This window comes from Chiloscyllium plagiosum, chromosome 4 (assembly GCF_004010195.1).
Source record: "Chiloscyllium plagiosum isolate BGI_BamShark_2017 chromosome 4, ASM401019v2, whole genome shotgun sequence".
Lineage (NCBI taxonomy): Eukaryota > Metazoa > Chordata > Chondrichthyes > Orectolobiformes > Hemiscylliidae > Chiloscyllium > Chiloscyllium plagiosum.
In genome coordinates, this window is record NC_057713.1 from 112,698,861 (window position 1) to 112,711,903 (window position 13,043).

The following is a 13,043-nucleotide window of genomic DNA, read 5'->3' on the forward strand; positions in this document are numbered from 1 at the left end:
TGAGGTTGGAGGCGGTGGATGGGAGATCCCTTGAGGTGATGAGGTTTTGGATGGTCTGTGAGATGATGGTTTGGTGGTGGGAGGTGGGGTCATGGTCAAGGGGGCAGTAGGAGGAGGTGTCCGCGAGCTGGCGTTTAGCCTCAGCAATGTAATGATCAGTGGGCCAAACTACCACTGCGCCTCCCTTGTCTGCTGGTTTGATAGTGAGGTTGGGGTTGGAGCGGAGGGAGTGGAGGGCTGCACGTTGCAAGGGTGAGAGGTTGGAGTGGATGAGAGGGGTGGACAGGTTGAGGCGGTCAATGTCGCGGTGGCAGTTGGCTATGAAGAGATCGAGGGCGGGTAAGAGGCCAGCATGGGGTGTCCAGGTGGATGGGGTGTTTAGTGTATGTGTCTTTGGTTCTTCTAATAGCGTAGTCAGTGTTTCCATAGCCAGGTTGATGTTGATGGATGTTCACAGGGCTGTTACGTCAAAGGAGACCATTATTTCATCCTCTTCTATCTTCTATCTTCAAGAAAAGTGCAAGAAACAACACCAATATTTGTACATAGCCTTTCTCAATCTTACAAAAGTAAAGGCTTAAGGAGTATTCTTCCTAAATTTAACTATCCTCAGAAATTTGCCATCACTCGCTGCCTCTTTCACAAAGACAGTACTAGGCATTACCAGGTGGTATTTTACCGATAGAACCAGCACTGACTCTATCTCAGTGAAGACTAGGGTCAAATAACGCTGTGTCATATCAATTTTCCTTGCTTCAATAGTGCACCACGCTTCCAGCAAATTACTTGCAAGCGTGGAACTAATTTTGAGAACGGAAAGGAAATTGTTCAACTTATACTGCCTTCAAACCAAAAGCCAAAACCAGTCCAACCTCAGTCATTGCTTGTTAATATTTAGATGACGTCTGTGCAGACTCACTCAGAAACTGAGCAAATCGTTATTCCAACTCCTTCTCCATATTATACAAGAGGAAGGGTCTTTCTCTCAACACCTGTAAAATGAAGATCCTTTTCCAAACAAATTCCACAACTTAAAATCTCCTCTGACTGATTAAGACCAACAGAGGGATCCTGGATCTAGCTTAGGAGCTTCCTCACAATGAAGGCAGATATGATTGACAGAATTCAAACTTACCTCCAATATCCACTCCCCCCCACCCCTCCCCCCAGCTCAGGCTTCAGCTGATTGAGGAAATGAGTATCGGGGAACCAGGATGTTAAACACAAGATTAATATCATGGTTTAGCACGTAGTAGTGATTCCCATGCACCTATCTGCTTCATAGACTTGGATAACCTAAAGTACCACCAGTGCTGCCTTTGCAAGAACTTCCAAATCCAGTACGAAAATTTAATCCAATATTAATGTCCTCTCCCCAGCCAACTTTAGATTTAGATATAGATTGAGATTTTATTGTCACATGTACTCATGTACAAAAGTACAGGAGTACTGTGAAAAGTGTCCAATGTGGTCATGTAAAATGTCATCTTAGGTACCTAGGTACAGATTCATAAGAACAAGGTAGAAAGAAAGAACAAGTTTAAAAGTTAAGCATTACAATACTTCTCAGTATTTAGTAGAAAATTAAAGAATAAAGCTGAAAGTCAACCATTACCGTCTTTCAAAAGTGCTTAGCTACACTGGAGCCGCACTTGCTCCAGGAGCTCAATTTCTTGGCCTTTGCCACGCTTTCCTGCACAGTCCATTCCAGGAGTCCCTGCACCAGGTCTCCCACGCCACGGTCGAAGCAACCACCGCTCCTGTCGATCCCCCGGGAGTAGCAGTTTGGACCTACTGCACTGCCACAGCTAACCAACTGGAGTCTAGATTAGAGTGGTGCTGGAAAAGCACAGCAGGTCAGGCAGCATCCGGGGAGCAGGAAAATCAATGTTTCGGGCAAAAGCCCTTCATCAGGAATACAGGCCAAGTGCCTGAAGGGTGCAGAGATAAATGAGAGGGGAGTGCGGGTGGGGAGAAAGTATCATAGACTACAATAGGTGAATGGGGGTGGGGATGGAGGTGATAGGTCAGAGAGGAGGGTGGGGGAAAACTGGTGAAATTCACATTGATGCCATGGGGTTGAAGTGTTCCAAGGTGGAAGATGAGGCGTCCTTCCTCCAGGCGTCGGGTGGTGAGGGAGTGGCGGTGGAGGAAAATAACTGGTTCAGGGATATTCGCAAGGCGTCTTTGAAGAGGTCAAACATCTCAACTGATTCCAGAGAATCCCTGGCCTATGACTAACAACATTTAGATTAGATTCCCTACAGTGTGGAAAAAGGCCCTTCGGCCCAACCAGTCCACACCAACCCTCCGAAGAGTAACCCACCCAGACCCATTTCCCTGTGACTAATACGCCTATCGCTATGGGCAATTTAACATGCCCAATTCACTTGGTCTGCACATCTTTGGCATGTGGGAGGAAACCGAAGCACCCGGAGGAAACCCACACAGACACAGAGAGAATGTGCAAACTCTAAACAGACAGTCGCCCAAGGCTGGAATCGAACCTGTGACCCTGGTGCTGTGAGGCAACAGTGCTAAGCACTGAGCCACCGTGCCTCTCTTTTTTAATTCACTCACGGGATGTGGGCAATACATATTGCCCATCCCTAGTTGCCCTTGAGAAGGTAATGAGCTGGCTTCTTGAACCATTTACTGCAGGTAGACCCATCATGCCATTAGGATGGGGGTCCCAGGTATTTGATCCAGTGACACTGAAGAAATGGTGATGTACTTCTAAGTTGGAATGTTGAATGATTTAGAGGGGAACTTGGTGGTCATGGAGTTCCCAAGTATCTATGGCCACAGTCCTCCTCAATGGAAGTGGATGTGCGTTTGGAAGTTGTTTCTAAGAAGCCTTGGTGAATTTCTACAGTGCATCTTGTACACACTGCTGTTATTGAGCATCATTTGTGAAGTGAGTGAATGTTTGAGCATTTGATGTCATTCAAGCAGACTGCTTGCCATGGATGGTGTCAAGCTTCTTGAGTGTTGCTGGAATGGCACTTACCCAGGCAAGTAGGGAGTACTCCATCACATTCCTGACTTGTGTCAGGAGACTCCAACTAACCTATGTACCCAATCCTTCAAGTACTCAGCTGCCCCAAATGTGGCAGAGAACTGGACATCAAGATTGGATTTATCAGCCATTTCAAGTAATCCTCAATCCTGAATGACCCACTAAGAAGGGAGGTTACCCCTTCCTTGAATAATGGATTCTAGCAACTCAAGGATTTGATCAATATTTATCTGGTAACAACTACTTTTAAAACGTAGACTATTTTGTTATTCTCACATTTCTGTCTGTGTGACCTCACAGTGAGCTAACCAGCTGCTGTGTTTTCTAAATGACAACAATGAGCATAGTCCATTTGTTGCAACGTTATTTGCTGACTTTTGAGATTGTGAAAGATATATAAATACAACTTTTTTTCTTTCTGTATTATCCTAGTTAATCCTAAGTGTCACTCTGAATGCCTTCATGCTGGGATTCAAAAACTTATCCCTGTCAGCTTTCCAGAAAACACAAATATTCATTTATTAGAAATAACCTTACTTTCAGCCCCTGTTCTTCATTTACAGTCTATAACAACTGGTGCAACAAATAAACATGGCATTACTCATTGCAAATCAATTAAACTAAATCGGAATGTTCACTTTGAAACAAAATGGGCAATTCATTAAAGATATGTTTTCCTAATGGAGAAAATTAAAATTCTGATTTCTGTCCATGAGATAATAATAGTTAACGGTTACTTTTCCTACTTATACTCACTAACTGTTCAGTGATCTTATAAAAGATTTGGGACCTTTCAACACTTTATGAATGCAAATAGAAACCTAACCCAAAAATAAAATCTTGAGAATAGAACTAAAAATGATTATGTTGGCACAATATTCAACTCAATCTATATTCAAATACTTGAAAGAGGAATTGAAATTAAGTGGCTCCACAACACATTCTATTTTGTGTAAGAAATCCCCATGATAAATATTGGTACATATTACATTCAGACTTGACACTTGCCCTACTTCTCCATTCATAAAATTGCTGTGTTGTGTAACTTAAAACGTTATACGATACTTCTAATTAAAATAGTTAGAAATGCCTTGCAGCAAAAGATTATTAGAATTTATATTCTGTGCTATGTTATTTGATCATATCTAACCCCTTCAAATGGCCAAAAAATATTGAGTCACAATTTTCTTGGTGGGTTGGGGACTCCTGTTCACTTACCATAACTTTAGTTTTTGATTGATAAAATCTTGGAGAATTGAATTGAATTGAATTTATTGTCACGTGTACTGAAGTACAGTGAAAAGCTTTGTCTTGCGAGCAATATAGGCAGATCAAAGAGATAAATAACATAGATAGTAAATAATAGGTAAAGAGAAGCAAAAACAAAAACACAGGGACAGGCGAATTTTAAGAGCTTGAGAGTCCATTCGATATCCTAACAACAGTAGGGTGGAAATTGTTTTGAAACCGTCTGGTGTATGAAGAAACAAAGTTGCAGGGTGAGTGTGAGTGTGAGCCCAGCATGGGAGCCGACATCAGCTTTGGTGAGGTTGACCCAGCGATGAAGAGATGGTGTTTGAAGAGTGGCAACTTCGATGTTGGTGGGTCTGGCATAGATGGCAGATATCGTTGGTGAGATGGCTCAAGGCTCAGGACCTATGACAGAGGCAATGGAATGAAGACGGACTCTCTTTCAGCTATATCTTTTTATTCTCAAACTATTTAAAATGGTGTCGAAAAGTGTGGTGCTGAAAAAGCACAGCAGGTGAAGCAGCATCCGAACAGCAGGAGAGTCGACGGTTCATTAGCCGTTCATTAGGAATGTGCGTGTGGAGGGAAGGGGGCTAAGAGATAAATGGGGGGGGACCGGGGGGGAGGTTGCTTAGTGTGCGATAGGTAGATGCAGGTGGGGGTGATGGTGATAGGTAGAGTGGAGGGTGGAGCAGATAGGTGGAAAGGAAGTTGGACAGGTGGCACAGTTCAAGAGGGAGGTGCCAAGTTGGAGGATTGGATCTAGGATGAGGTGGGGGCAGAGGTGCTCTTGATGTGGTCTCCTCGACACTGGGGAGATAGGACGCCAACCCGTGGAATGTTTTAGAGAGCATCTCTGGGACACATGCATCAAACAACCCCACCGCCCTGTGGCCAACCACTTCAACTCCCCCTCCCACTCTGCCAAGGACATACAAGTCCTGGGCCTCCTCCACCTCCACGTCCGAGCCACCCGACACCTAGAGCAAGAATGTCTCATCTTCTGCTTTGGGACTCTCCAACCACACGGCATCAATGTCGATTTCACCAGTTTCCTCATCTCCTCTCTCCCTGCCCTAACAAATATTCTGTACAGCTGCAACATGACCTTCCAACTCTTATACTCAATGAACTGGCCAATAAAGGCAAGTATACCAAATGCCTTCTTCACTATCCTGTCCATCTGTGACTCCACTTACAAGGAACTCTGAATCTGCACTCCAAAGTCTTTTTGAGTTTAACAATTTACTTCCTGTACAGGGAGACCAGAATTGGAAACAGTATTCCAAAAGTGCCCTAACAAATATCCTGTACAGCTGCAACATGACCTGCCAACTCCTATACTCAATGCACTGGCCAATAAAGGCAAGTATACCAAACGCCTTCTTCACTATCCTGTCCATCTGTGACTCCACTTACAAGGAACTATGAATCTGCATTCCAAAGTCTTTGTTCAGCAGGTTGAGGCACAATAGTAGTTTTGACTAGCAAGTAGGAGTGGAAATGGGGAGTAGGTGGTTAAAATGATGGTTATTTGCCTCTCCAATCCTCTTTCTCAATCAATTTTGCCTGCTGATATTTTAACTGTGCAGCTTTGGGTCTCAAAAGAGCACTTATTAAGATGTAAATATTCGGATCCTAGATTGTCAACATGATTTTAAATCCTGATTGCACAGACCAGCGCTGGATTCACTATTCAAACTGGGCAATGAAGAGGCACTTCATGCAGAAGCAGCCAAGGAAAGCAGGCAAATTGAATCTTTTGCATTAAAAATTCTGAAGGATCACTGGACTTGAAACGTTCACTCTGTTTCTTTCTTTGCAGATGCTGCCAGACCTTCTGAGTTTCTCCAGTAATTTCTGTTTGTGTTTGCCTCAAATTTTCAACATTGCAGCTCTGCTTTATTTTAAATTTTGGCATGGTTCCTTGCAACAAGCATCATAGAATCATAGAATCCCTACAGTATGGAAACAAGTGCTTCGGCCCAACAAGTCCACACCAACCCTCCGAAGAGTAATCCACCCAGACGCATTTCCCCATCTGATTATCCTACATGCACTGACTAATGCATCTAACCTACAGATGGGCAATTTAGCATGGCCAATTTACCAAACATGCACATCTTTGGACTGATATTCCTCTTGAGACTTCAGACCCTGTTTCTTTGCTATCAAGACCACCTCCTCAGTGAATTGCATGTCCAGATATTTCAGTGTGGAAGGGTTTCAAGGGAAATAGTAATCAGTGACAATGGAAAAACAGCATATCACAGCCCCCTTCCTGACTGCCCATGCAGCAAAGTCAACACTCCAGAACTTTTAGCATTTCACTTTGACAAGTCAAGTTGAGAACGTGCTTCTTTACTATTGCTCCCTGGTTACTATTCTTGCGCTCATAAGAATCTTAAGCATGAAAGTTAGCATTAGACTTTGTTGCCAAAAAGCCATTTGAAGATCTGGGAAATTAGAATTCCTGAGCATAAATGAACCATGGCAACTGACTGTCAGTTTGCCATTCACATGTGGAATTTGAAACACTCTGAACGTTAATTGAATGAAACTCTTTCTGCTTAGAAAGGTCAACATGTTAGATGGAGATGTTTACGATGCGTACTGTCTGTTTCACAGAGAAAATTGCAAAGTGCTACCTACCAGCTCACGGTTTAAGGTCAATCCAGTAAAGATTTAAAGCCCATGTTTGTGTCATGATAATGGCTTGATTTTCCGCAATTCTGACTTGCTCAACTTGCAATTAGTGTCTCAGCTGTTACCCTGTCTCCATCTTGTTATTTTTCCCTCTCAGACACTGTAAGCTAATTAGAGGATTACCACTTGATACACCTTGCTGGGTTGTGTGGTAGACAGTGTAGATTGTCATTGAGCTGGAAGAAACTAAGTAACAGAAGGGAAAATCCAGCTCCACACATCAGCAGGAATATGCCTGCAAACACAGGTATGAACATGATACATTTTTGAGTGATATAAACAGTTTAGCAAGCCTGGGAAGAATATTTGGGGAACAGCCTGAAAAGGATTCTTGTTGAGTGGTAGCACTTAACATACAAACTCCGTTTCGTCTTTGTTTTCTGCAGTTTCTTTGGTGAACACAGCATAGGTAGTTCTGTAATGCCTTCTTGAAGGTTGAGCCATCCCAGTTTATGGTGGAGGGAGAGGGCCACCGCAAGGCAGGCAGCATCAGGAGGGAGAGGGACACAGAAAGGCAGGCAGTATCAGGAGGGAGAGGGACACAGCAAGGCAGGCAAATGAAGTGGTAGGCAAATAGGCCTTGAAGTGGTCTTCCACTGCTTTTCACCACCTCAGCAATTGTATAAACTTAACTTGAATACTTGGTACAGAAACAGACCACTCTGCCCAACTACTTAAGCCTCCTACCACATTTTCTCATCTAAATCTATGATTGTAACCTTCTATTCACTTATTTATCATGTGCTTATCCAGCTTTTCCTTTAATGTATCTATGCTATTTGCACAACCACTCCATGTGGTAGTGAGTTCTGCATTCCCACCAGTCATCGTGACAAGAGTTTCTTCCAAATACCTTACTGAATGTTTGATGACTATCTTTATATGACCCCCACAAGAAGAAACATTCCCTTTCAATCAATACTCATCACAGAATTAAAGATGCTTTTTAGGTCACTCTATTTTTTTTCAAGGGGAAAAAGACAAAGCTAATCAATTCTTTCCCAAAATATAGGCCCAAAGATGGTATCATCTTGTAAATCTCCTTGCACCCTCTCCACTATCTGTATATTCTTTTTATGAGATGGCAGCCAGAATTGCAGTACCCTTAAAAGCAGTCTAACCAAGATTTGAAACCGGCTTAGCCCATCTTCCCTACTTATCAATACTATCCCTCTTGTAAGAAAGTCTAATGTCTTTTTGCTTCTTTTTAAAACAGTCTGATAACCCTGGGGCAAAACTTTTAGTGATTGGTGAATTTGTGTTCTGAGATCCTATTGTTCCTTTCCCTCACCCAGCTTTGTACTTTCCAAGTATAATTGACTATCAATAAGCCCCTTCTGGCTATCACAAGGGGCCATCACCTCCATACACTATTGTCTCTTCTTTCTTACAGATTAAATTTCCCCCTTTCAACATCTTAGTCCCCTCTGCTTCCTGAGTTGCTGACTTCAATCCTCTGCACTGAATATCCATAAATTCACAACACACCAACCCATCCCCTTGACATATGTTTTGCTGACCCCCAAGACTGACTGCGGCCCACCCCCACATCCCAAATGTCTTCAGCAGATAGCTCCAGCTCTTGAGTGTCTAGACCCTTGAGTGCTCCCCCTGACTGATGATCAGTGAGTCCCATGTCTGTTTGCACTGGACTGGCAGGACTGCCTGTGGCCCAATGCCTGGACAATGGGTAAATGGACTCTATGACCTTGTTGGTCCCAAGAAGCTGACTGATCATATGCAACCCCCTAAGAGTGAATGAGGCCCATGAGTCACCTTACCTGGACCTGCAATTGATTGGAACCCTCTTTAACTTGACTGAGCAGGACTCCCCTTCGACTTTGAGATAAGGCCATTTGATGAGGCACATGCAGTGTGTTCTCCAGGTACACTGCTGATACATACTGTAGGTGGACGATTGACAGAGAAAATGTCTATGCCCTAACTGACCACTGCTGACACTGTGATGGACACAGCAAGACAGAAATACTGTGAGCTTTTAGGGTGCAGCTGAAGCAACAACGTAGCAAAAGTCAAGACCAAGCAGGATGCTATGGGATTTAAAGTAGGCACAAAATGAGTGAGTGTTATAAGGGAGAAGCAAGTAGCTCTGCAAATCAGCCTGGGGCAATCCATGTGCCTGTGTGTATCCTGGCACCGACATGCCAGAGATAGGTGCTGGCATGCTCCAACATGCAGAATTGAAGTTAACAAATTTACTGTAGGTGGATGAGATTTGTGCTCGATCCATCCTACCCTTACAGGCTCCACCTCTTGAGCCTTCCTGAAAGATTAACAGAAGCACTGTATTTCTACCAGACCTCTGAGTGATTTTGACAACAGCCCCTTGACTTGGTGGCACAGTGGTTAGCACTGCTGCCTCACAGCGCCAGAGACCCAGGTTCAATTCCTGCCTCAGTCTGTGTGGAGTTTGCACATTCTCCCGTGTCTGTGTGGGTTTCCTCCAGCTACTCCAGTTTCCTCCCACAGTCCAAAAATGTGCAGGTTAGGTGAATTGGCCATTCTAAAATTGCCCGTAGTTTTAGGTGAAGGGGTAAATGTAGGGGAATGGGTCTGGGAGGGTTGCTCTTTAGAGGGTCGGTGTGGACTTGTTGGGCCGAAGGGCCTGTTTCCACACTGTAAGTAATCTAATCTAATCTAATCTAATCTTGACATGAATGATTAGAGTCTGAATACTATTTGTAACTCCCCAGCTGACAGTACGTGCTTTCTTTGCCTGCTTGTGTTGAGGACTGACTGCTGAACACTGCCCTGGACTGTACTGGGACATGTTCCCTGACCATAAGCCTCCTAAGCAGATGGCTGATCATGATGAAACTCCTGGACTGCGTGAGTGAACTGTGCCCTGACTGACTAGACCCCCTGGCTAGCAGCAGCCTCCTGTTGACTGCACTGAAGACTACTCCCGAACAGTTTCCAACTTGATTAGTTGTGTGAATCAGTGTGCGGTGTGTTTGCAGGCATATGTTGTAGGTATTCCATTGCCATCTCAGTGTACCATTCACTAAGCTGTCCCTACTCACCACAGGATCGTAGAACACTGGCAAACATGACATGCAACCTATCTGAACCGTCTGTACCAAGGAACCTGTCTAAATGGCAGTAGTGAAAACCTTTGGTTCTGGCTGAAGTATCAACATGCTAACAGACTGGCTTGGCAAGGCACAATAGGGCATGAATGGTACGAGCATCCAGCTGGGCACAAAACGAGTGGGCATTAAGACAGCAAGCAGCCCCAAGATGCAGCCTGTACCATTCTGCACGCGAATTGTCCCCGCTGTGACCTTCCAAAGCTAGGTGCCCTGCATTGCCAGTCTGTATTTCAAGAGCAGTGTATTGGAGAGCTGCCATTATGACTGTGATGGGTTAGCAGATACTAGATGCCAATATCCACAAAGGGTGTAACAGATGATGTTCATGGGTCATGCTAGATGCCAATATCCACAAAGGGTGTAACAGATGATGTTCATGGGTCATGCTATCCACAAAGGGTGTAACAGATGATGTTCATGGGTCATGCTAGGTGCCAATATCCACAAAGGGTGTAACAGATGATGAGATATTGTTTGCTGGTGTTCAACACAAAGGTCAATTGGAGCAAGCAGTGAACTGAAACCATCAAGTACACAGATCTGGTTTCCCTCCAAACATTTCCCGATACCCAGCTTAAAATGGGAGTCTGAATGTTAACTAGATGAGTTTTGTTGTTAACAAGTCATTTAGAGAGTGTTAACCATCCATCAATTGGTATCTTCCAACTGGCTGTTGAGAATCTCGCATATAATACAATTCTGCCAAATGCCTCACTATAGTTTTTTTTAATTCATCCATGGGATGTAAATGTCGCTGGCTAGCCAAGCATTTATTACCAATCCCTAATTGCCCAGAGGGCAGTTAGGTGTCGACGACATTATTGTGGGTCTGGAGTCACATGTAGGCCAGACCAAAAGGACATTTGTGAAGGCAGAGTTTTACTGACAATTGGCAATGGTTTCATTGTCATCATTAGACTCTTAATTCCAGATATTTGTTGAATTGAAATTCACCGTACCCATGGCAGAATTAGCACCAATCCCATTATCACTATTACTGGATTAATAATCTAAGCAATAATACAGCTCCAATCCAAAGATGACTCAGGGTCTTATAAGATTCATTCTGTGCACAGTGTAAATGCAGAAACTGAGAAAAATAACAAACGCTGAATGCATAGTAGTTGTCTGTACAGTGAGTAACTTGGGAAACTGAAACTTCTTTGTCTTCTTCCTTGTGTGTAAAGGGGAATATCAGAAGTCATACGACACCAGGTTATTGTTCAATAGATTTATTTGAAATCACAAGCGCTGTCCTTTTTCAGGTCACCGGACGAAGGGGCATCACTTTGAAAACTTGTGACTTAAGATAAATCTATTGGACTATAACCTGGTGTCCTGTGACGTCTGACCTTGTCCACCCAAGTACAACACTCGCATCTCCACATCATGTAAAGGGGAATGTTTGAGACAGAACTACAATACTGTAGCAATGTAGTTCCTGGTTTGGCATAGTCATGTGGGCCTCTGTAATGAGTCACTGACTGTGAGCATATTTGTTTACCAGTTTCAATAAAGAGACAGTACAGGCAAAATGATACTGAATTGCACATGTCATATATATAATGGAAGGGGAGTCACCAACACCTTCTGTATAAATCATCAGCTAACAGTAGTTTTGATTAGTTTCATTGCTGCTGCAGCACAATAACCTGGAGTAGCACTGCTGCCTCACAGTACCAGGGACCCAGGTTCAATTCCTGCCTTGGGTGACTGTCTGTGTGGAGTTTGCACGTTCTCCCCATGTCTGCGTGTGTTTCCTCCCATAAAGCAAAGATGTGCAGGTTAGGTGAATTGGCCATGGTAAATTGCTTCTAGTGTTAAGTGAATTCGTCAGAGGGAAATGGAGCTGAGTGGGTTGCTCTTCAGAGGGTCAGTGTGGTCTTGCTAGGCCGAAGGGCCTGTTTCCATATTGTAGGGAAACTAATCATGACAAGAATTGGAGTAGGGGTTGGCCAAACATGAAGGAATGATTTTATTGTCCTGCATTTGAAAGTGAAAAACACAGTAAAGTACAATAAAAATCTTCCACAGTCGCCATGATTCCTGCACCATTTTGAATAGTTTAAGAAATTTTTTTTCAAAAAAAAGTTACAGCTTAAGAAGAGTCCATAACTCTTCCTTCACTGCTTCACTGCCACCAGTGTGAACCAACAATGATGTTGTCATTCCTCAGACACCATCTTTTGCCGCTGGGCCTACCTCACTGACATCGCCTCTGCCGATGGAGCAGTTGATGCTGGGTCCTGTGCCTTGCTACTCTATCAGCTGCCTCCTCAATGTTGCTGCCAGAGTCCCAATCCAGGCTCACCAAGCCCCCGCCATGCTCTGGACCCCAAAGAAGCCGCGTTCTGCCTTCCTTGTCAATGATGTCGCTGCCACAACCGAGCTCTCCCCAGAAGGTAAAGTTAAAAGGAAACAAACCCAGAAAAAAGAAAAGCTGATGAATTGGACAAGCCTTGGATACAGGACCTTGGATGCTGCCTATGCACTGCTGCCATCATGAATGCAAGATTCCCATTCCCAAAGTAGTTAATAAAAAATGTAAATATCTGAGGCCCAAGCAGCAGTAATTTGGTTTCCACTGGTTACAGCCTGCCTAGAAAGAAATTATATGTTTCCAATCCATCCTGGCTCCACTCCAATTCATTACTCATGGGCTCTAATTTTGAATAATAAACTTCAGTGTGGCACCTTATCAAAAAGCTTTTGAAATTCCAGATGCACTATATCCACTGATCTGCCAATTAGTTACAAACTCAAAAAGACTCCTTGCACATTTGTCAGAGTGGATTTCCCTTTCATAAATCAACATCAATTTTGCTAAAGCATGTTAAAAAACGTCCTAGAGTTTTGTTACCACATCTGGAAATGTGTTGCTGGAAAAGCGCAGCAGGTCAGGCAGCATCCAAGGAGCAGGAGAATCGACGTTTCGGGCATGAGCCCTTATTCAG